Below are 22,763 nucleotides of genomic sequence, written 5' to 3'. Positions count from 1 at the left end.
GGAGCAGAACTGAGGGGTAGGCCAGGGAGGAGGGAGGGAACCCCACCTGCAGAGGATCTCCTCTCTCTCTGTCTTCTCCGTTTCCTCATTGGTCTGGCTTCAAATGTCACCCCCTTGGGGACAGCGAGTGGCACTCAAGCAGACAAAGAGCTTCCAGGAACTCGGGTGGCGCCTGTGAACCCGCTGCTGGTGGAGGCCCCTCTTTCTCTGGGGCCGAGCAGGGTTTGCCCATAGCCCCTCAGAGGTCCCCTCAGCCCCTCAGAGGAAGATGAGGCAGGCGAAGAGTGAGGGCCTACACAGTCAGAACACTGGCGTTTCCCCAGGCTTCCCCTGGGGGGAAGGGATGGGCAGCCTGGCTTTCAGCAGCAGGACCGTGAGGCTCGTGGACATGGCCTCCAAGGCACGCTCCGCCACATGGATAGCGCCTGGTGTCTGCAGACAGCGCGTGAAATGGCAGGTGGCATTGTCATTTCAGCAGGTGTACATCTTGGTCTAGAAACACAGCCGTGCAGGAAATATTGCTTGACTTCCCATAAAGCAATTTAATGAGGACCTCGGGCACCCACTCCCACAACACAGTAGGAGGTTCTCCCACAGAAGCTCTGAGCTCTCTTCTGACCTTTGCTGCTCCAGAGCCTGCAGGCCTGTGTGGCCCTGAGTCGTGGGTGAGGCAATCCGTTCTTGGACGCGAGCTCCTCATAACACCCCAGCTGTCCCTTCATTCACAGCACCATGGGCGGGGGGACAGGGTACCCCCTCTCCCTCTATCTGCTAATGAAGATACTTTCTGTGCCTGTCTGGGTCCAAGCTGCAGAGAGGCTGCACCTGATCCAGGTAACTGGAGGAGTGAAAGTTACAGTGCAGTTCCTCAGTTGTGTCTGACTCTTTGCCATCCCCACCAGGCTCCTCTGTCCATGGGATTTTCCAGGCGAGAACACTGGAGTGGGTTGCCATTCTCTTCTCCAGGGGATCTTCCCACTCTGGGATTGAACCTGCCTCTGCGGCGATGCGGGCAGATTCTTTACTGTCTGAGCCACCTGGGAAGCCGATTCTGCCAAAGGTTCTTTCTCCAAAGGTGTGGGTGGAGAGGGAAACCAGTAAGGGTGGTTGAGGATCTTGGAGCTGGTGACTGTAGGAGTCTTCACACCCTCAGCCCTCAATGTTCACAAGAAGGGATTGGCACCAGAGCCCCGAGAGGGGCCAAGGGTGCTGTGGGTGTCCCCAGATGGACACAGCCAACCATGGGAGGGACCTGACCTCACCCTCCTGTCTTCTGCTCTCTGCTGGCCAAACCCAACCAAAAGCCAGAGAACAAAGGCAGAGGAGAAGCTTAGGCAGAGAATCATAGCACTACTATCAGCAAGGTGAACTGTTGTGGATGAAGATGGTAAGAGCAGGTTTGCTAGGGGCTTTTAGAGGAGAAAGTTTGGCACGGTGGTAAAGAATCTACCTGCAATGCAAGAGACACAGATTCTATCTCTGGGTCAGGAAGATCCTCTGGAAGAGGAAATGGCAACCCACACCAGTATTCTTGTCTGGGAAATCCCATGGACAGAGGAGCCTGGAGGGTTTCGGTCCACAGGGTCGCAAAGATACGTGACTGAGCGATTGAGCCAGAGCTTGGAGGAGAGGACATCAGCGTCCACAGTGTGTGCAGCTGGAGGAATGATGCCCCCTGCCTTGGGTAGCACTTGGTGTACCATTGGAGTGTGACTTGCAGCAGAGTGATGGATTGAACCCAGGGTTCTTAAATGAGGAGAGCTTAGCCCTGTCCTGGACACACCTGAGCTTTCTTCCTGCACTTTCAGTAGCGACCAGGACCCCAAGACCCCGCCATCACTGACTTAGCTTCCCCACTCCATAATTTGGCTCATTTCAACACCCAGACTAGCTCAGAAGCCAAGTGCCAAAGGAGAGATGCCTGGATTTTCTCACTCCCAACAAATGCTGATGCTGTTTTTCAGGTTGAAATTTTCCAGAGCTGTTTCCAGCCATATTTACACTACTGAACGGTGACGCAGCCATTCCTGCCTGTTTCTTGTTCTGGGAAGTGCGGAAGGAATGTTTATAGAGAGATTTCAGCCCTAGCGCTTGGAGCAGACGAGGACACACGGCAAATGCCGGGCTTGTCCTCATGGCTCCCTCAGCAGGAGATGAGCTTCATCAGCCGCCCTGCATGGCCCAACTCAGGAGCTGATGCCGTTCCTCCGCTCCTCCATGAAGCTGCTCTCTGTGCCTGCTGGCCTCACCACTAGGCTCTCCTCCTCATGCCCTCTGCCTGCCCTTCTCTGGCTGCCTGGTTAGCTCATATTCCATCATCTTGAAATCCACTAATCCAACCAGGGAAAATCTGTCTGGGGCAGAAGAGACAATCTCCCTCCTGCTAGGAGCAGGTACATCAGGCCCCGTGCTTTCCCACTCCAAGAGGCCATGGAGGGAAAGGCCGTTCCAGCAGCAATCAGGCTGGGTGGACCCCAGTGACTTCCAGCCCCAGCAGCAGGGCCCCTTGGCTGCACTCAGACAGCTGAGGGAGGTGCCCATACCTCTTACAAAACTCAGCCCTGGCAAGTTCCGGGAGCAGCCAGGGCCACAAAAGGGTGAAGGCTGCCCCCCTAGAGCAGCGATCCCATGAAAAGGTGACAGTGGTGGCCCTGCTGGACATGGCCTCGACTATGACCAGCAGAGAAAGATGCTCCAGGTTCAAGGTCAGAGGCTCGAGCTGTGGCAACAGCACCCAAGAGATCTTTAAGAGCCTTGAGGTGAGGGCTGAGGCCCCAGATCCATCTCAGTGCTTGACACATGGAAAAAGCTCAATGAATATTTTTTTAAAAATGAATAATACAGATGAATGAACAAGGAGATTTCATGACCTCATGGGCAGAGGGCCTGACAGCCAAAATGCTAGCAGTTCAGGTGACCAGGGACAAAGTCCTGGAAGTCCTGGGAAGAGGGTCTCCATCCATGCCCCTGCTGTCTTGGTCCCTGGGGTGGGGGAGCGGGGGGCAGGGCTCAATACACAGATAACGGATGAATCAGAGTGTTTGTCCCAGACCGAGGTGTCCTTCAGTTTTGGTCCCTGAGTTTTTGAAAACTGGACCAAGAAAGGCCGGCCAGCCTTTCTCTGTGATGTTGCGGAAGTGCAGTGGTACCTCGTCAACATTGAATGCGTCTCCCTGCACCCCCAGTCCTGGCCACAGCCCAGCATCCTGGGCCAAAGCCCCTACGTGTGTCTGCTCCAGGGGACAAGGTCTGTCCCAGCCCACCTCTCTCCCTTCAGGGCCGGGTGCCCCTGAGAGGAGGGAGCCAACACAGGGTGCTGCCGAGTGCATCCTGGAGCCCAGGGAAGAGTCCTCCCTTACGGAGGACGCATGCCCCGTGGGCACCTCAGGTCTGCTTCCTTCAAGACAGGTCCCCCTGCACCCCCACCCTGCTCTGAGCTCTTCCCATGTTTGGGAAACTGGCCTGAGACTGGAGGCACCCCTTCTCACCTGAACCCATGAGTTGCACTGAAGTCAGAGGCAGGGAGGCTTTAGAGGGACTGTCCTAGCGAGACTTGGGCTTGGAACGGTCTGGAAGCTTACTCAGCCTCCAGGCTCTGGCCTTGGGGAAATCTGTATAGGCCCCCTCTTGTATCAGTGACTTGACACAGAGCTTTTTTTTTTTTGCTTCTCCAGGTCTTAGTTGCGGCAAGCAGGGTCTAGTTCCCTAACCAGGGATCAAACCTGGGTCTCCTGCATTGGGAGCCTGGAGTCTTAGCCACTGGACAACCAGGCAAGTTCCTCAACATAGCTCTTTGAAACCACCCAGTCTGTGCCTGAGGGCTTCCCAGGTGGCGCTAGTGGTAAAAAATAACAATAATAATAATAAATAATAAAAAGTAAAAAAACCCACCTGCCAGTGCAGGAGATGCAGGTTCACTCACTGTGTCCGGAAGATTCCCTGGAGGAGGAGATGGCAACCCACTGCAGTATTCTTATCTGGAGAACTCCATGGACGGAGAAGCCTGGTGGGCTACGGTCCATGGGGTCCCAAAGAGACAGACGTGACTGAAGTGACTTAGCAGAGCACACAGCACATTCTGTGCCTCAGACCAGGTCCTGCTTATAGAGGGGGCAGACCGCTCTGGTCTCTGCATCTAGAAAAGAAAGTTTCAGAGGGTGGGGTCCCTCTGTACCGCGACCCCTGGAGCCCAAGGGGAGGGGACGCCCCTTACCATTACACACAGCAGTGAAATGTGCTCTACCCACACAGGTGTGGAGGTCAAACACGTAACCGAGGAAGTTGTCAGCAGGCATAAAAACCCTACAGATAAAAGGCACGAGGCGCCTTTGTCCTGACCTGGGCTATGGGTGTTCTCTATCACCCCCGTTACATACACGTTCTTATGTTCGAGCTGCTCTTTCTCTGAGTGTTTTTGTTTTCTTTTCTCTCTCCTGCTGACTTGCCTACCTTGGCCTTGGTGGGGGCTCTGGGGGCCTCTCGGTCTTGCTACATCACCTAGTCGGCATCAACATGAAGAGTTGCTGAGTGCTATGGAGGTCTCTCCAGTGGCTGGGGAGACCCTGAGGAATCCCATAATTCTAAAATAAACGTGGTTTCTTAACACAGAGGTGCAGCAAGCTCTCTTCTCATTCTCAGAAATTCAGATTTTAAACGAAGTTAAAGTTCTTACTATAAAAGCAATATGAGAGCATTTGTAAACAATTTAGAGGTGGCGCGTAAGCCAAAGAAGAAAGTAAAATCAATCATAATTCCACCATCCAGACGTAGCCGTGTTTTCCCATTTGGTGCACATCCTTTCAGAAGAGGGTGGACAAGTGAATGCAGCCTGTTACTGCCAATACCCCGTGTTCCCCTTCAGGTGGCTGCTTGCTTAATACCGGTGATCGTACACTCTTTCTCCATCGTTAACCGCTCTTCCACAGCCTCTCTGAAGTTTGCCATGTGTTTCCTTTATGGACTTACTTTTCCTCGTATAACCAGCCCTCTGTTTTTAGTGATTCAGCTTGCTTCCAGCTTTTCCCAGTTATGAAACGAACTGCAAGAAATGTGGCCTTAGGACTTCCCTGGGCAGCAATTAAGATACACACTTTCCAATGCAGGAGATGCAGGTTTGATCCCTAATAAGGGGGCTACGGTAACACATGTCTTGCAGCCAAAAAAACAAAACATAAAACAGAGGCAATATTGTAACGAATTCAACAAAGACTTTAAAATATGTGTGCTTAAGTCACTTCAGTCATGTCCACCTTTGTGCGACCCTATGGACTATAGCCCACCAGGCCCCTCTGTTCATGGATTTCCCAGGCAAGAATACTGGGGTGGGTTGCGATGCCCTCCTCCAGTGAATCTTCCCCACCCAGGGATCGAACCCTAGTCTCTTGCATTTCCTGCCTTGACAGGCAGATTCTTTACTACTAGTGTCATCTGAGAAACTTGACTTTAAAAATGGCCCACATCAAAAAATATTTTTAAAAGAAAGAAATGTCCTCTTCTCTGCATCTCTGTTCACATCCATGGTTCCCTTCATAGAATAAACTCCCAGACCTGGGACCTCTGCCCTCACACAGACAGTGGTCCTCGGATGAAATGCATTTAGGAAAAAATTCAATGAGTAAGAGATTTAGGGATGAATCAGACATGGCTGCTCCCCCAAATTAATCTTCTCCCTCTCTTCCAACATATTATTTTGAAAGACTCTCATAAGATTTCATTTTCTTTAGAGAAAATGACTCGAGGCTCCATTAGCCTGGGGTGGAGAGGTTGGGGCCAGGATTTTCTGTAAATGTATCCATTCCAAGCTTCCCGGATGCCCAGGGTTGATTAGACCCATCCCTGCTCTTCCCAGAATCTTCACCCAAACAAATGCCCTTAAAACTAGGGATGGAGTGGCAGGGGGATGGGGAATGATCAGCTGAAAACCCGTGGGGACCACAGAGGGCTGTGTGTGCTGGGGGAGCTTCCTCTGGCTCCTGGGTCTCAGCAACAGCCCCCTGGCCCGAGGGGCTCACCGCCTGGGGGCCTCGGAGGCTCTGCCACTTGGACACGGGGAGATTGCTTCCTGGTGCCCTGGTTCTCCTGCCTCTCCCGCTGCATCAGTATGTGCCAAGCCTGGGGTGTCCTTGAGGCTGGAGGGCCAGATGGGGAGCTGGCAGTCCCTCTCATCCAGGGGCTGAGGCTCCTTTAATTTGCATACCTTAAAAGGCTTGCAGGAGCCAGGGGCTGGGTTCTTATCTCCTGTGCGCTGGACTGGCCTTATTTATAGCCCAGCTGGCCGGCCGCTGCCTGCACATTGGGGCGAACCCACAGGCTGGTGGCCCCCGGCTCCTGTCCCCCACCCTGGTCGGGCTGGAAGGCAGAAACAAGACAGGTAAGGTGCCCGGTTCTCTCCTCTGTCCCCTCCCTCACAATCCTTCCTCTGTGTGTGTACAGCCTACACCCTAGCCGTGCAGGGGTGTGTCCCAGCCCCGGGAGGGAGCTTGCTGGCCCTGTGGACTGCAGACCCCAAGCAGGGGCCCAGAGGACAGGCAGGGGGAGATGGCTCTCCTGCAGCAAAGCTCCAGCCATTCCCAGAGCCACAGGAGGGACCCACGGGGACATAGAGAACACGGGAGCACCGCTGTGCCTCCTGCATCTTACGGTCTCTCAGTGAGAATCAGGAATTTGCACTGAGTTTTGAACACCAGAAATCTACAAAAAAAAAAAAGAGGGGGGAATGGGGGGAAGAAAAAGAAAAGAAATTATTAAATCAACATTGAAAGGGGGAAAAACCACAGTGCCCTTGAGCTGTTTCTCCCTGACTTTTCGGATGGCCTGGGGTAGAAAGGCCAGTTACTGATGAGTCTGATTACGCTGGGGCAGGGTGTGTATACAAGATGACTGCTTATGGCTGATGGTTCAGAGTACAGATCGCTGTGGTGTGCTTTCAAAAGGAAATGCATTAATAACTTACTAATTTCCAGAGTGGAATACAGGCAAAAGGCATAGTACTTAGTAATGCTCTAATGACCGGGACAACTGCAGGATAATGTTAATACTGATAGAATGACACATACCTGATAAAAGGTATAACAGCTATAAACATCCTCTAGCCAGACCCTGAGCAGGGCATTTTATCAAGTCCAACTTAAAAAAAAAAAAAAGAATTGAGCTCAATTATTTAAAAATAATTCTGAGGTCAAAAGAGAAATGGATATCTGTGTTATTGGGCTAATGCTACTTTATCTCATGTGAAAAGTGAAAGTGTTAGCCACTCAGTCATGCCCTACTTTACGCGGCCCCATGGACAGTAACCCACCAGGCTCCTCTGTCCAGGGATTTCCCAGGCAAGAATACTGGAGTGGGTTGTTATTCCCTCCTCCAGGGGATCTTCCCAACCCAGGGATCAAACCCTGTACTGCAGGCAGATTCTTTTAGATTTATTGTTTGTTTCTTGATGAATGCTATTTGAATCTTATTTTATTGTTGGGTTTATAACAACAAGATGAATTGTAATAAAGAAGATTACATTTTGGGATCCATTCTATGATAAAAATCTTCTGTTTTTCATGGAGTAGCCAAATAATCAACTCAAATGATTGCACTGTGGAGCCCCCTTTTAATATTAAGGAAATATTAATGTCGCACTTTCATGCAAAGCTGCATACTTTCCCATAAAGTGTACCATGACCGCTCACCCTTGTCTCACCTGTCTTTGAGGACATTTTGAAAATTTGGATTTCGTCATCCTGTTAGTGTTTCTGATGAGCTGGGGTCCCTGAGGCTGGGCCACACATTTCTCTCTGCTTCCTTCAGCCCCACACAGGCACCTACACACTTCCTGTAGTTGTTGTTCAGTTGCTAAGTCATGTCTGACTCTGTGACCTCGTGGACTGTAGCAGGCTAGGATCTTCTGTCTCCCACTCTTCCCTGGAGTTTGTTCAAATTCATCCATTGAGTCGGTGATGCTATCTAACCATTTAATCCTCTGTCACATCCCTTCTCCTTTTGCCTTCAATCTTTCCCAGCATCAGAGTCTTTTCCAATGAGTTGGCTCTTCCCATCAGGTGGCCAAAGCACTGGAGCTTCAGCATCAGTCCTTCCAGTGAATATTCAAGGTTGATTTCCTTTAGGATCAACTGGTTTGATCTCCTTGCTGTCCAACGGACTCTTAAGAGTGCCTAAAATACTCCTGTGTGTGTGTGTGCATGCTAAGTCACTTCAGTCATGTCCAACTCTTTGCAACCCTATGGACTGTAGCCCGCCAGGCTCTTCTGTCCATGGGATTCTGCAGGGAAGAATACTGGAGTGGGTCGCTGTACCCTCCTCCAGGGGATCTTCCCTATGCCAGAAATCGAACCATGTCTCCCCCGGCTCCTGCACTGCACATGGATTCTTTACCATTGAGCCCCCAGGGAAGCCCAAAACACTCCTACTGGTCCCTAAAATACTTCATATTTAAAGATAGATGTCCAAAATGCACTGATTTTAAATTCTCTTCTCCTCACTGGAAAAGATCCTGATGCTGGGAAAGATTGAGGGCAGGAAGAGAAGGGGGTAACAGAGAATGAGATGATTGGATAGCATCACCGACCCAATGGACATGAGTTTGAGCAAACTCCAGGGGCTAGTGAAGGACAGGGGAGCCTGGCGTGCTGCGGTCCATGGAGTCACGTAGAGCAGGATACGACTGAGCGGCTGAACAACAATGAAGGCTTGGAGACAGATTTCTTTTCTCCTGAATCTTTACCGACTCATGTGAACCCCTCTCAAACAGCCCCCTCTATGTACAGGGCTTCGTGCCGTCCTTCACGCAGGAGCTGATGAAATGCCTTCCCTCCTGGTCAGCTCTACAAATGGGAGTCTTCATGGAAGAGGGGAAAGGCAACCAAAACCAAAACAAAACACGGCAACCTGGGCCGTTTCCCCAAGGGGGAAGGGCCGTGTGGGTACAGCTCTGGGGGAGCGAGACCCCACCCTTCCCCTGCAGCGTCTCCCTCCCCACTGCATAATTCACTTCCCTTCTATGCTCCCAAATAAGTTAAAACACGCAGCCTGAGGACCCGGCCCCTTAGGCCTTGTTTCAGGATCTCTGCAGCCCAGCCGGGCTTCCAGCCTCTTCCTGTAATTTGGGCAGAAGGGCCGGGGGCGGGGGAGGGCGGGCGGCGCGGGGGTGGGGGGTATGCTCATGGGTTACCCCCACATCAAAGCCTGCCTTTTGTGTGACTGCTGGCCAGGGGAAGGGAGAAAAGGGGGTGCAGAGCTGAAGGGAGCAGGATGTCTCGGAGGAGAGAGAAACAAGCTGCCAAGGTATTTTAACAGACGTGCTGCTTTCATTCTTGGCCATGTGTTTCTCATTCTGATTTTGGTTACTCTTGCCTTGAGTTATGGAGCTTTGTTTCTTGGTTTAGGTGACTTAGGTGCAATTGCTTTTCTTTTTTTATGACTTTATTTATTTATTTATTTTGGGCTGTTCCAGGTCTTCGTTGCTGCACCGGCTTTTCTCTCACTGTGGTGAGTTGGGGCTGCTCTTGGTTGTGTTGTGGACGTCTCGTTGCAGTGACTTCTCTTGTTTCGGAGCACGGGCTCTAGGGCTCATGGGCTTTGGCAACTATGAGTCCCGGGCTCTAGAGCACCGGCTCAGGAGTTGGGGTGCATGGGCTCAGTTGCTCCACGGTGTCCCTTCCCAGACCAGGGATCATACCCGTGTCTCCTGCATTGGCAGACAGATTCTTTACCACCAGGGAAACCTTGCTACTGGTTTTCTATCTCAAAAATGAATACCGATTTTTCAGGGTGGGGCTGGGGATGGTGGTAAGTGGCCAAGACTGAGAGTGTGTCACCTTTCAGAAGGCAAGGAAATCCCCCTCCCTCTTCCTGATGGAACTAGAGAATGTCTATTTCCAAAACCCAGGGGACTTTGACCAATGCAGACGGTAGGACACAGTATCCACAATGGAAGAGCCGATGGTGGGACGGTGGGCCCTTCTGCTAAAGAGGAAGCAGCCCTCTCCCCAGAGGTGCACGACATGAAGGCAAGCAACCCCCCTGCAGAAATATGGTGGGCACACCCCAAGGCTCAGCAAGCACTTCCTCTCTTCTCCTCTAAACTGCAGACAGTTATATTTGTCAAGTGTCACAAAATATGCTTTTGAGATCTTCGCGTGGCTTCTGAATAGCTGACAGTTGAGCTCCTGCGTCCAGCATGAGCGGCCCCATGGCCTGTGTTGGAGCCCTTTTGCTGTCCTGGGCTTTCCTAGCATCCAGGTCTGGGGAACTACCTGGAAAGTGAAAGTGTCAGTCACTCAGTCATGTCCATGCGACCCCATGAACTGTGGCCTGCCAAACTAGTCCGTGGGATTCTCCAGGCAAGAACACTGTGGTGGGTTGTCGTTTCCTACTCCAGGGCATCTTCCTGACCCAGAGGCTGAATCTGAGTCTCCTATATGTCAGGCTGATTCTTTACTGTCTGAGCCACAAGGAAGCCCAGTTCTGGAAACTAGCTAGTTCTGTGGCAAAATATAGAAGCGTCTTTACTCCTCTGGGGGCGAAGATCAGAGAAGGGGAGGGAAGAGGGGCCCAGGGACACCACTGCCTGGGTCTGGCCCATCTAAACTGCAGATAAAGGGCAAGAAGTGACAGAGAAAAATTAAGCTCTGCTACAGAAGACCTCACCATAGTTCCCCAGCCACCTGGGGAACACAGTGTCTACTGAGTGGAGAAGTCACATGAAAAACAGTCAGACTGCAAAGATGTTGGTATCTTGGTCAATGCAACCCATAGAATAACTGATCCAGACAATTGTTGTCTCAATCAATCATCAAATAAGGAGGACACAAAAATCACCCTCAAAACATAATTTGATGGCCATCTTAAACTGCAGACCATATTTAATTTCACTGAGATTTCTTTCATCTGGGGCATTCTGTTGTCAGAGACAAGTCACATCTGTTGGGCAAAAGAAAATTGGTAGAAAAATTTTATAAATTGTCTTGATGCTTTTAAGTGACTGTAGATTCATGTCTAATGTAGAGCTATCATCCTGTAATGAAAAAGTGAATCAAAACATGAGGAGACTGAGGAAAGGAAATAGTCTGTCCTTGTCCATGACCCAGGGTTCACGGCTAAGTTTTGCTTCCTCCATGCTTTATCTTCTCTGAGAAGCAGCGCTATCCATGTATACCAGCCCCAGCCATTCCCACACATGTCCACACGTAACCTTCATCTCTGCATCCATCTTAACACCAACTTGGGAAAGCAGGGAATTAGCTATAGTTTGTTATTCTCACCAATGATGTGCATGCTCATCATTGTGTTGTGTTGCTACTCAACCATGTCCACTCTGTGACCAAGTGGACTGTAGCCCACCAGGCTCCTCTGTCCATGGGATTTCCCAGGCAAGACTACCAGAGTGGGTTGCCATTTCCTCATGCAGGGGATCTTCTGACCCAGAGACTGAACCCGTGTCTCCTGCATTTCCTGCATTGGCAGGTGGGTTTTTTTTACCATTTAGCCACAGGGGATATTCAGAAGTAAAAATTTATGTTGACAAGTACCTAAGGTGGCTATGCAACAGCTCTCTTTTCCAACAATATATCTGTGTGAAACACATCTCTCAAAAGATGAAATGTAGAAGCAGGTATGAGATCCCCCAGCCGCCCAGCTGTCTTCGATTAAGACTGATACATGAAGGAGATTTGCAAAAATACTTTTTTTTTTTTGCTGTGCAGTAAGTCCTTCTTGGCTATCTATTTTATTTTTTTAACTTTTTATTTTATATTGGCTATAGCTGATTAACAATGTCATGATAGTTTCAGGTGGACAGCAAAGGGACTCAGCCATACAAACACATGTATCCACTCTCCCCCAAACTCCTCTCGCATCCAGGCTGCCACATAACATTGAGCAGAGTGCCCTGTGCTATACAGCAGGAACTTGCTGGTTATTCCTTTTAAATATAGCTATGTGCACATGCTTCCCAAACTCCCTAACTATCCCTCCCTCCCTACCCCTCATCTGGAAAGTGAAGTCTTACCACTGGACCACCAGTGGTAATTTACCAGTGGTAAATTACAAAGTCCCTTTGTAATTTTTAAATGAATTAATTTTTTGTTTCTCCATTTTAATTTTTAATGTAGTAAAAAAAAAAAAGAAAAAAGGTGTAGGACTCACTCACAGAAACAGAAGCTCTCCTTTGGGATCCTGAGTAATATTAGAGTGAGTGAAGGCATTCTGAGAACAAAGGATGAGGATAACTGGCTTAATTAAACTTGAAATTGACTTAATATGATTGCGCACATGGAGTTTCAGCTCCCTTAATGTCCCTCACCTACCCCCTGTCATGTGAAGCACTTTGTCAGAAGCACATGTTTTGGTTTAAATAATCTAGATAACGGGACTGTACAGGATGTATCCTTATTGCCAGTGACTCCTGCTGCTTCATTTGGGGTGAAGACCACAGAGGAATCCTTCAGGGGAGCTGGAATCTCTTGTGCCTTTAAGGAATTTGCTTCAGTGACTACTTTTTGTTGTTGTGATCTATTTTAGGAACAAAAGCTCATCAACCTTATTTTCCCAACACAGGCTAATACGGTTTTCACAGACAGTTTTTGTTCTTGCAAACAGATTATTCCACTGCCAGTTGTGGAATCACTTTTTCTTTTAAAAAAAAAAAAATTTATGTTATTTATTTTTGGCTATGCTGGGTCTTGGTTGCTGCATGGGCTTTTCTCTAGGTGCAGGAGTGGGGGTACCCTAGTTGCAGTGAGCAGGTTGTCTCTTTGGTGGCTTCTCCTGTTGCAGAGCACGGGCTTTAAAGCGCAGGATCAATAGCTGTGGAGCACCGGCTTAGTTGCTCCATGGTATGTGGGATCTTCCCAGATCGGGGATCAAACCTCTGTCTCCTGCATTGGCAGGTGGATTCTTTATCACTGAGTCACCAGGGAATCCTTCTTTCTCTCTTTAAAGGCATTAATAAATTTTATTCTTTAAAGACTATTTCAATTGTCTTTGCTCTGATAAGAGGAATTTTAATTCATTATTCTATTTTATTGAGTAGATATCAATGAACATGGTTGCAAAATTCGAAAGGTACAAAAGGAGGAATACGGTAAATCCCCTGCAACGAACGAGTTCTAAGAGTGCGTTTGTAAGTTCAGTTTGCTCCTCAAGTCCGAAGAAGTTAGCCTAGGTACCCAATTAACAAAATCTGCTACAAAATACTGTACTATAATTGATTCATAATACTTTTCATACAAATAATACATTAAAAAGCAAACACAAAAAATAAGGGAAGCATCTTTAATCTTATAGTCCAATACCTCTAAAAGTACAGTAGTACCAGTTACATCACTGCTACTTCTACACTTGTTTCTGGATATCCTGGGCTTGAAATGTAGATGTCATACTATTGTACTCTATTTGCTGTTCAGTTGCTCAGTCGTGTCTGAGTCTTTGCAACCCCATGGACTACAGCATGCCAGGCTTCCCGTCCTTCACCATCTCCCAGAGATTGCTCAAACTCATGTCCATCAAGTTGGTGATGCCATCCAACCATCTCATCCTCTGTCGTCCCCTTCTCCTCTTGCCCTCAATCTTTCCCAGCATCAGGGTCTTTTCAAATGAGTCAGCTCTTCCCATCAGGTGGCCAAAGTATTGGAGTTTCAGCTTCAACATCAGTCCTTCCAATGAACAATCAGGACTGTTTTCCTTTAGGAAGGGCTGGTTGGATCTCCTTGCAGTCCAAGGGTCTCTCAAGAGTCTTCTCCAACACCACAGTTCAGAAGAATTAATTCTTTGGTGCTCAGCCTTCTTTATGGTCCAACTCTCACATCCATACATGACTACTGGAAAACCCATAGTTTTGACTAGACAGACTTTTGTCAGCAAAGTGATGTCACTGCTTTTTAATATGCTTTCTAGGTTTGTCATGGCATCTGGTCTCATCACTTCATGGCAAATAGATGGGGAAACAGTGGAAACAGTGGCTGACTTTATTCTGGGGGGCCCCAAAATCACTGCAGATGGTGATTGCAGCCATGAAATTAAAAGACACTTACTCTTTGGAAGGAAAGTTATGACCAACCTAGACAGCATATTAAAAAGCAGAGACGTTACTTTGTCAACAAAGGTCCATCTAGTCAAGGCTATGGTTTTTCGAGTAGTCATGTATGGATGTGAGAGTTGGACTGTAAAGAAAGCTGAGCGCCAAACAATTGATGCTTTTGAACTGTGGTGCTAGAGAAGACTCTTGAGAGTCCCTTGGACTGCAAGGAGATCCAACCAGTCCATCCTAAAGGAGATCAGTCCTGGGTGATCATTGGAAGGACTGATGTTGAAGCTGAAACTCCAATACTTTGGCCACCTGATGGGAAGAGCTGACTCATTTGAAAAGACATTGATGCTGAGAAAGATCGAGGGCAGGAGGAGAAGGGGACGACAGAGGATGAGATGGTTGGATGGCATCATCAACTCAATGGACATGGGTTTGGGTGAACTCTGGGAGGTGGTGATGGACAGGGAGGCCTGGTGTGCTGCGGTTCATGGGGTTGCAAAGAGTCAGACACGACTGAGCGACCGAACTGAACTGAACTAGGTTTGTCATAGCTTTTCTTCTGAGGAGCGAGCATCTTTTAATTTCGTGGCTGCAGGCACGATCTGCAGTGATTTTGAAGCTCAAGAAAATAAAGTCTGTCACTGTTTCCACTGTTGCTCCATGTATTTGCCATGAAGTGACGGGACCGGATGCCATGATCCTAGCATAACCACTTGTAGAGGAGGCACGCATGTCACAACATACACCAGACGTGTGAACTAACTTATGCGACTGGACATGTGAACACATATTCACATCTTTGAAAATTCTCAACTTGAAGGTTATATGTGGGGGACTTGGTGTAGTGAAAAGCGGTTCCTCCGCCATCTCCAGGTTCAGTCTAGTCTGCAGAGGCAGCTGTGATTGCCAGCTGGAGACTCATTTAACCTGGGAAGGACCAGCCCTCTCTGACCTCAGCCTTGAGAGCTCGCTGGTGTGTGTCTTATGTGAGGCCCTGTTGACACTGCTGTCTACAGACCTAAGTGGGAAACCCTCACCCCCAGTATAAAACTCCCTGAGGTGACACTGGAGATTCCCACAGCCCGCCTGCATGCCCAGCCTCTTCCCTGGCTGTGTCACGCTTGCCATGCCACGGGGACCTTGGTGCTCCATTCTTGTCAGCCAGCTGGCCACCTCGTGCCCGACTGCCAAGACTCAGATCCAATGACGTTTCCTCCAGAGGTCTTCCCAGGGCCGTGTCTTGGGCAATCAGTCTGTCAGCATTCTCCAGAAATAAATCTCCAGGGATTTATTATTGGAAGAAAAAAAAAGATTCATGTGCTTATGGAGCCTGAGAAGTTTCCAGCCCCACAGAGTAAATTGACAGATTACACCCCAAGAGAGCCTGTGTTTCGGGTCTGGTACAAAAGCAAGATGAATACTGATGCCCCAGGATTGAAGGTCATCACGCAAAAAGAATTGTCTCCTCCTCAGGGCAGAGGCAGCCTTTTTGTTCTCTGCAGACCTTCAGTCGGTCTGATGGTATCTACCAGTAAGATGGGATCTGTCCCCCATAGGGAGCGCAAGCTGATTGACTCTACAGGTTCCTATACTCATTGCATCCAAAAACCACCCAGAATAATGTTTAACTGAATATCTGGGCAGCCTGTGGTCCCACCAACTTGACACATAAAATTAGCCATCACAGACCCTCAGTTTGGGCTAAGGGACTTTTGTGTTCTCATCACTTTCTATCAATGCACTTTTCTGTAATTTTTCTTAACCATCTTTGGTTATAAGTGTACTGTTATAGTGTTAGGTATATTCACATTGTTGTACAACAGAGCTGCAGAACATTTTCGTCCTGCAAAACTGAAACTCTATATTCATTAAACAACTCTTTGTCCCTTCTCTCCCCAACCCCCAACATCCACCGTCTACTTCCTGCCTCTATAAATTTGAATATTGTAGATCCCTCCTATAAATAGAATCATTCAGCCTTTGTCCTTTTGTGACTGGCTTGTTTCACTGAGCATAAGTTCTTAAGGGTTTCCCCAGCGGATCAGTGGTAAAGAATCCTCCTGTTAATGCAGGAGATGCAGGAGATGCAGTTCAATCCCTGGGTCAGGAAGATCCCCTGGAGGAGGAAGTGGCAACCCACTCCATTATTCTTGCCTGGGAAATCCCATGAACAGAGGAGCCTGGCGGGCTCCCCTCCATGGGGTCGCAGAGAGTCGGACAGGACTGAGCGCACATGTCTGCATGGCAACATCCTCAAGGTTCGTCTGTGTTGTAGCTTTTGATGAACAGAATTTTCTTCCTTTTCAAGACTTGATAATCTTCCACTGTTTGTATAGACCATATTTGGCTTATGTATTCATCCACTGGTGAATACTCGGAGGAGAAAATGGCAACCCACTCTAGTATACTTGCCTGGAGAATCCCATGGACAGAGGAGCCTGGCGGGCTACAGTCCATGGGGTCAGCAAAGAGACACAACTGAGCCACTGAGCACTGTGATCTTTGAGTAACTCCCATCTCTTGGCTGTTAGGAATTCTGCTGCTATAAACATGCAAGTGTTTCTTTATACTCTGCTTTCGCCTCTTTTGAATGTGTACCCAGGGATGGGATATGCTTCCTGTATCTTAACCCAGATGGGATTGCGTTGGGGTTTCATCTCTACCATGCTGGCACCCTCCCTTCCAGTCACACTGTACTTTGGGCTCTGGGAGCGATAGCCAGGGCTTTATTCATCTCAGTGGCTTGCTGAGGATGACTCACTCGGCAAACAACAAGTTCCTGCTCAATCACTTCCTCTTGCCTCCCCCCACCTTCAATCCAATGACTCTGAGAAGGATGTCATCTGAGCTTTTAATATCGAAGCAGTGCCAAATTCCAGGACCCTTCACAAATTTTTAAATGGTCATTCACAAGCCGAACAGGAGTCGGCTTGTCCTCTTGGCAGAGGAGAGAGCTGAGCTGCATCATCTGCTCATTGGAAAAGCATGGTGGGGCTCTTCCAGGCGGCTCCGGACCCCAGGGGAGGTCAGATGGAACTGGGATGCTTCAGGATGGATCTTTCATCCCCTCTCTGCCTCCTCTTTCTGGGACAAAGAGTCCTCCATTGGCAGTTCAGAACTAGTATCACATGATTTATTAGCTTCCTAAATAGGTCTCTGTAAGCGCAAACCAAGTGCGAACTAACCTGGTTAGTCCTGGGCACAACTATATTAACCATTTCATTCAACAAATATGTAAGTCACCATGAACTTGAGGCCTCCCCAAGCTGGTAGATGCCCTCTCTCTTTCCTCAGCTGCTCTCCCACTGGGCTTACAGTGTCCTGGCCTCGCTTGGAAAGGCTGGAGCTGAGTGTGAAGCTAAGGTGTGGGGAGATTTGGGGTAACTTCAGCTTTGTCCTCAGATTGCCTTTTGATTATTCAGTCACTAAGTCGTGTCTGACTCTTTGTGACCCCAGGGATGCAACACACCAGGCTTCCCTGTCCTTCAACTATCTCCTGGAGTTTGCTCAAATTCATGTCTATTGAGTCGGTGAGACTATCTAACCCATCTCATCCTCGGAAACCACCCTGATTTCCAGACATCGCTTGTGAACAGTGGACTTATTTGCCCTCAGAAATGAAGCAGCCATGGGGCTTCCCTGGCAGTTGGGTGGTTAAGACTTCGCCTTCCAGGGCAGGGGCTGCTGGTTCGATTCCTGGTCGGGGAGCTAGATCCCACATGTCTTGTGTCCAGAAAACCAAAACATAAAACAGAAGCAATATTGTAACAAACTCAACAGAGGCTTTAAAAATTGTCCACATCAAACAAAAAAAAAAAAAAGAAAGTCTTAAAAAAAAATGAAGCGGCTAAAGCAGCACTCTCCCACTTCCCCAGTGGAGGCTTCCTTTCACTTGCTCTTGCCACCTTCCCACCTTCCTTGCCTCACTTCTGTCTGTCTGTCTTGCCAACACTGTCCCTTCATGCATCCATCACAGGAGGCCCCTGCAGCCCCTTCACTGGGTCCCAAGGCTTTTCCTGCCACCACATCCAGCTGCTTCCTGGCCCCACCAGGAGGGACCCCACAGTCAGCCTGGCCACCACGGGCTCCCACCCTTGCTCTGCTCCCCTGCATCGCCTTGGATGAAAGGCCCACCTCACACCACCTCCCCTCCTGGAGTTTCAGGCAGAAAGGAATCCTCCCAGACCCTGAATCTGAATCCACACCCATCTCACCTTCCTCTGCCAAACAGGCATCACAACGGCAGTCAAAAAAAAAAAAAAAGGAGCAAGAAAGAAAAGAAAACGTGTTGAACAGTGATGATGAATCAGGGATAAGAGTGGACATCCATTGACTCTCAGCGTTTCCTTCAACTGCTTGTAGCGAGTCCTGGGGACTCGAGGGACCCAATATCCATGTAGGGAACTAGATGCACCACCAAAAAAGGGGAGGAAGATAGAGTTGAGCCCATGAAAGTTTAACGAGGTCAGGGAGCCTGTGCGTGGCAAGGCCACCTGCCAGGTGAAAAGAGAACTTCAACTGCTGAGAAGAAGGGGAAACAAAGAAAGGAAGGAAGGAAGGAGGAAAAGAAGGAAGGAAGAGAGAGAGGGAGGGCGGGAAGCACCTTGAATGCTAGGACAGTGAGATGAACGTTTGGACACCTGCCAGTAACTTGCCCTGGCCCATCCCTGCAGGAGGCGTGTGACCAATCTTGTACGATTACAGGGTAATTGCTCAGCATCTAACTGGACAGAAGTTTCCGAAAATGTTTATGCAGTAAGGTTCGACCAGAATTTTAAAAGATGTTTTGGGGGACAAAGAGCCCCTTCGAGGAGAGGCTGAAGGTCAGATGTTTTATAAAATATTTTCCTGGTTTTTCAACAGCCTACTGTTGCAATGATGTAGAAAGAAGCTTGGCTGTTTTGGAAAGCCCTGCCATGGCTCTGAGGTCCGGAGTGAAAGCACTTTCTGAAAGAGATGGAAAATAGTCCTTAACTTGTTTTATTTAGAAGAACAGAAATCAACTTAAAATGCTATTCTTTGTTATACCCACATTTGCACAGTGGTGAAGAACCACCCATGGGAGACATTACAGAAATCTTTCAGTTATTGGTTAGCCATGAAAATGAGTTGAAGAAAAACTCGATTAACCCTTTAAGGTAAGAAGTGAGTGGTACATTCCTTGTCTCATAGGTCAGGTGGGGTTGAGGGTGTCTCTTGCTGTTCAGTCTCTCAGTCATGTCTGACTCTGCAGCCCCGTGGACTGCAGCATGCCAGGCTTCCCTATCCTTCACTATCTCCTGAAGTTTGCCCAAGTTCATGTGCATTGAGTTGGTGATGCCATCCAACCATCTCATCCTCTGTTGCCCTCGTCTCCTCCTGCCCTCTATCTTTCCCAGCATCAGGGTCCTTTCCAGTGAAGGTATCTTGCCTGTGGTCATATACACACATACTCCATCAGAGCTCCTGGCTTGGAGCCCTGCCCATGCCCACCCACCTCCATCCCCCAGGGCCTGGCACCCGGCTCTTCCTGGCTAGACCACAGGTTTTCTGTTAATGACCCTGATCTAGGCGGAAATAGCACAAAAGAACTTTGGGATTTTAAAGTTGCAGTGTTGACTCATAAAGTTACTTTACAAAGAACAATTGTGATTTCAGTGTGGTTTAAAATCGACATTCTGAGAAACAAGTGAGGCATGAAGGGCCCCCTTAGCAGGGATGCCAGGAAGGATCATCAGAGGCTGCAGGTAGAGTGCTTTGGGGGACCCAGACATGGTGCCTTTAAAGCAGGGTTTTGCCAGGTTTGCACAGACCTGGGACATGTATATGTCCTTTAAATAGATTTTGGACTAACAGACAGGTGGGAAAAAAAAAAAAAAACAATTGCTGGCAAGCAGAGAGGTGAGTCAGGGCTTCCCAGGTGGCTCAGTGGGTAAAGAATCTGCCTACCAATGCAGGAGACTTAAGAGATGCAGATTCAATCCCTGGCTTGGGAAGATCTCCTGGAGGAGGGCATGGCAGCCCACTCCAGTATTCTTGCCTGCAGAATCCCATGGATAGAGGAGTCTGTGGTGGGCTACAGTCCATAGAGTTGCAAACAGTCAGACATGCCTCAATCGACTGAGCACAGCATGCAGAGAGGTGAGTGGATTGCTACAGAAAAGGGCTGGAAGCAGAGAAGAAATGATCCCAAAGGAAAAGAAAGAAGCAGAGTGCTTCTGGGCCTAGAGTACAAATAGCTTCATCCATCACAGCCCAGCATTTCCTGCTCCAAGGCAGATCCAGAGGAGCTGCAGTGTGACAGCCTCCTCTCACTGGATGTTAAGCCTCAGACAGAGCAGTTCCTCCTGACTTAGCAAGGCTCCCGGGGATTTGGGTCAGCCGCTCAAAGACGCAGGAACCAACCAACGATGCAGAGTTTGATCCTGGCGCTGCTTGTGGATCCAAGTCAGACATGTCTGGGAGCTTCACAGCAGCAGTCCCCAACCTTGCTGGCATTGAGGACCAATTTTGTGGAAGACAGTTTTGCCATGGACATCCAGGGTGGAGTTGGGGAACCCCTGCTTTACATACTGACTGTTTGCACCCAGTAGGTCAGTTTATGGAAAGGGGAGTGTGAAGAAATGGGATGTGGAAATGCAAGCATCTTTCTTCCTAGCCAGAGGGTGGTCGGGAAGGGGTGGGGGCAGTGTCTATCTTGTGTGCCCACCTATGCTGTATGCTCAGTCCCATCCAGACTCTTTGCAACTCCCTGGACTGCAGCCCGCCAGGTTCCTCCGTCCAGCAGATTTCCCAGGCAAGAATATTGGAGTGGGATCCTCCAGGGGATCTTCCTGACCCAGGGATCGATCCTGAATCTCCTGTGGTGGCATGGGGATTCTTTACCACTGAGCCACCTGGGAGAGCTGAGCTTTTTCTGGCCGACTGCCAGGCACAGGAGCAGCATGGGTCCTTCAGGAGTGAGCGGTGTGGAGCTGCTGTGACCCGACCAGGTTCCTTCCATTTGCTCCACCAGCTCAGGGGCACTGGCACTGTGCCACCCTGCCTGTGGGGCCAGGTCCCAGAGAGGGTTTCCTGTGATTTCAGGAAGAGGGAGCACCAGTGCCCTGAACCGCCACTGAGCCTGCTCCCCTCCCCTCTCCTTCTTCCTCCCTGCTCCTCCCTTCTCCCCTCCCCTCCCCTCCTGGGAGCATGGCCAGCCTTTAGTTCTGAGACACTTACTCCCTGTCCAACCACGAGGCAATTACAGATGATTACCTCTGATTCAGGGGCAGATCATCCAGCAGCTTCCTGCCCCGGGTTGCCGTGGGTGGAACCAACTGCCAGTGAGAAATATCTCTTTAATCTACTCTGAAGATCTCTGTTGAGATGGTGGTTTAGGGTGACTAACCCTCTCCTCCTGTTAGGTGAGGGTGTGGGTGCCACAGAGGTCTGCAGTGGGCCCAGTCTCTGGGAAGCTGGTCCTCCTCTAGCGGTCGGGAGGAGAGAGCTCAGCTTCAGCATGTGCATCACCGAGATGCGTCTGGAACTCCTTGCCTGTAAGGCCTGCACCTTGTACTTCCTTCACAAGCCCTGCCTGCCGGCCTAAGTGGTACTTGAACTTGGATCTGAGTCCCTGGGCTTGGTCTGTGATTAGTTGATGCTCCCTGCCCCCCACAGAATCTCTGGTAAATCACTGAGTCCAGAGATAGGAGTCCTTGGTGAGTGTTTCACCTCAAAGCACGGGCAGTCATCGGCATCGCTGGAGGCTTGTTCAAACAGAACCCGCCTGAGAAGTTTTCTTTCACCAAGTTTCCAGTGATCCTAGGGCTTCTGGTTCCAGATCACCCAGAGGACCACTGGCTGGGCTTCCCTGCTGGCTCAATAGTAAAGAACCTGCCTGCCAATGCAGAAGACGCGGGTTTGATTCCTGGGTCAGGAAGATTCTCTGGGGAAGGAAGTGGCAACCCACTCCAGTATCCTTGCCTGGAGAATCCCTGGACAGTGGAGCCTGGCGGGCTGCAGTCTATGGAGTCTCAAAGAGCAACTAAACCATAACAACAGCCCCACAAAGCCTTCAGGGGAAGTGAGATAAACCCGAGAGCAAGCTGAATGACCCATCCACATTGCCACAGAAACCCTCTCCCAGGAAAGGGAGTTTCTTAATTTTGTCCTTCTATACCACTCAACTCAGGTCTATAGCAGAGAATTGTTCTCTCAAAAAGACAGTCTTTTATCTTGAGAGCAGGATCTAAACTGTTGTCCTTCCTTCTGACAAGAATTAAGTCTGTTTCCTGATTTTTGTTTGTGGAGATACAATTGACATATAACCTTATATGACTTTCAGCGTGATTTGATATTGGCATATATTGTGAAGTGATGACCACAGTAAGTTTAGTTAACATCCCTTGCCTCACATTTTTTCTTGTAAACAGAACTTCGAAGTTTCTGTCTACAAGAACTTTTAAGTCCCTACATCTCTTACGTGCACTGTGTTATGTTCAAGTATACCATAGAGAGTTGTTAACCATGGTCACTGTGCTGTACATCAGATCCCCAGGACTTATTTATCTCACACAATAAGTCCCCTACATACAAAGCTCCAAACTGTGAACTTTCAAAGAAGTGAACGTGCGTTCACATGTCCAGTCACTTGGTTTGCACGCCTGGTGTACGTTGTCATGTGCATGCCTCCTCTACAAGGGTCTGTGCTTTTGTGCACTTCACCGTTGGGTACTGTCCAGAGAATAGTCATACGGTGTCCTTATTTGAA

General features: G+C 49.1%; 1 protein-coding gene across 2 annotated transcripts in view; it reads left to right on the top strand.

Annotated features, from left to right (window-relative positions):
* Positions 1–6,226: 6,226 nt before the first annotated feature.
* Positions 6,227–22,763, top strand: part of FHL2 (four and a half LIM domains 2) — a 45,803-nt gene continuing 29,266 nt past the window's right edge. The window contains exons 1-2 of one of the 2 annotated variants that reach the window (XM_043468062.1): positions 6,267–6,370; positions 9,458–9,492. The gene's annotated coding sequence lies outside the window, so the exon portion shown is untranslated. Of the gene's footprint in view, positions 6,371–9,457; positions 9,493–22,763 lie in introns of both variants that reach the window. The other variant, XM_043468060.1, reaches the window with a different exon arrangement.

Source organism: Cervus canadensis, chromosome 5 (assembly GCF_019320065.1).
Source record: "Cervus canadensis isolate Bull #8, Minnesota chromosome 5, ASM1932006v1, whole genome shotgun sequence".
NCBI lineage: Eukaryota > Metazoa > Chordata > Mammalia > Artiodactyla > Cervidae > Cervus > Cervus canadensis.
The sequence above is the reverse complement of the archived record's forward strand: the minus strand, read 5'-3'. Positions and strand labels throughout refer to the sequence as shown.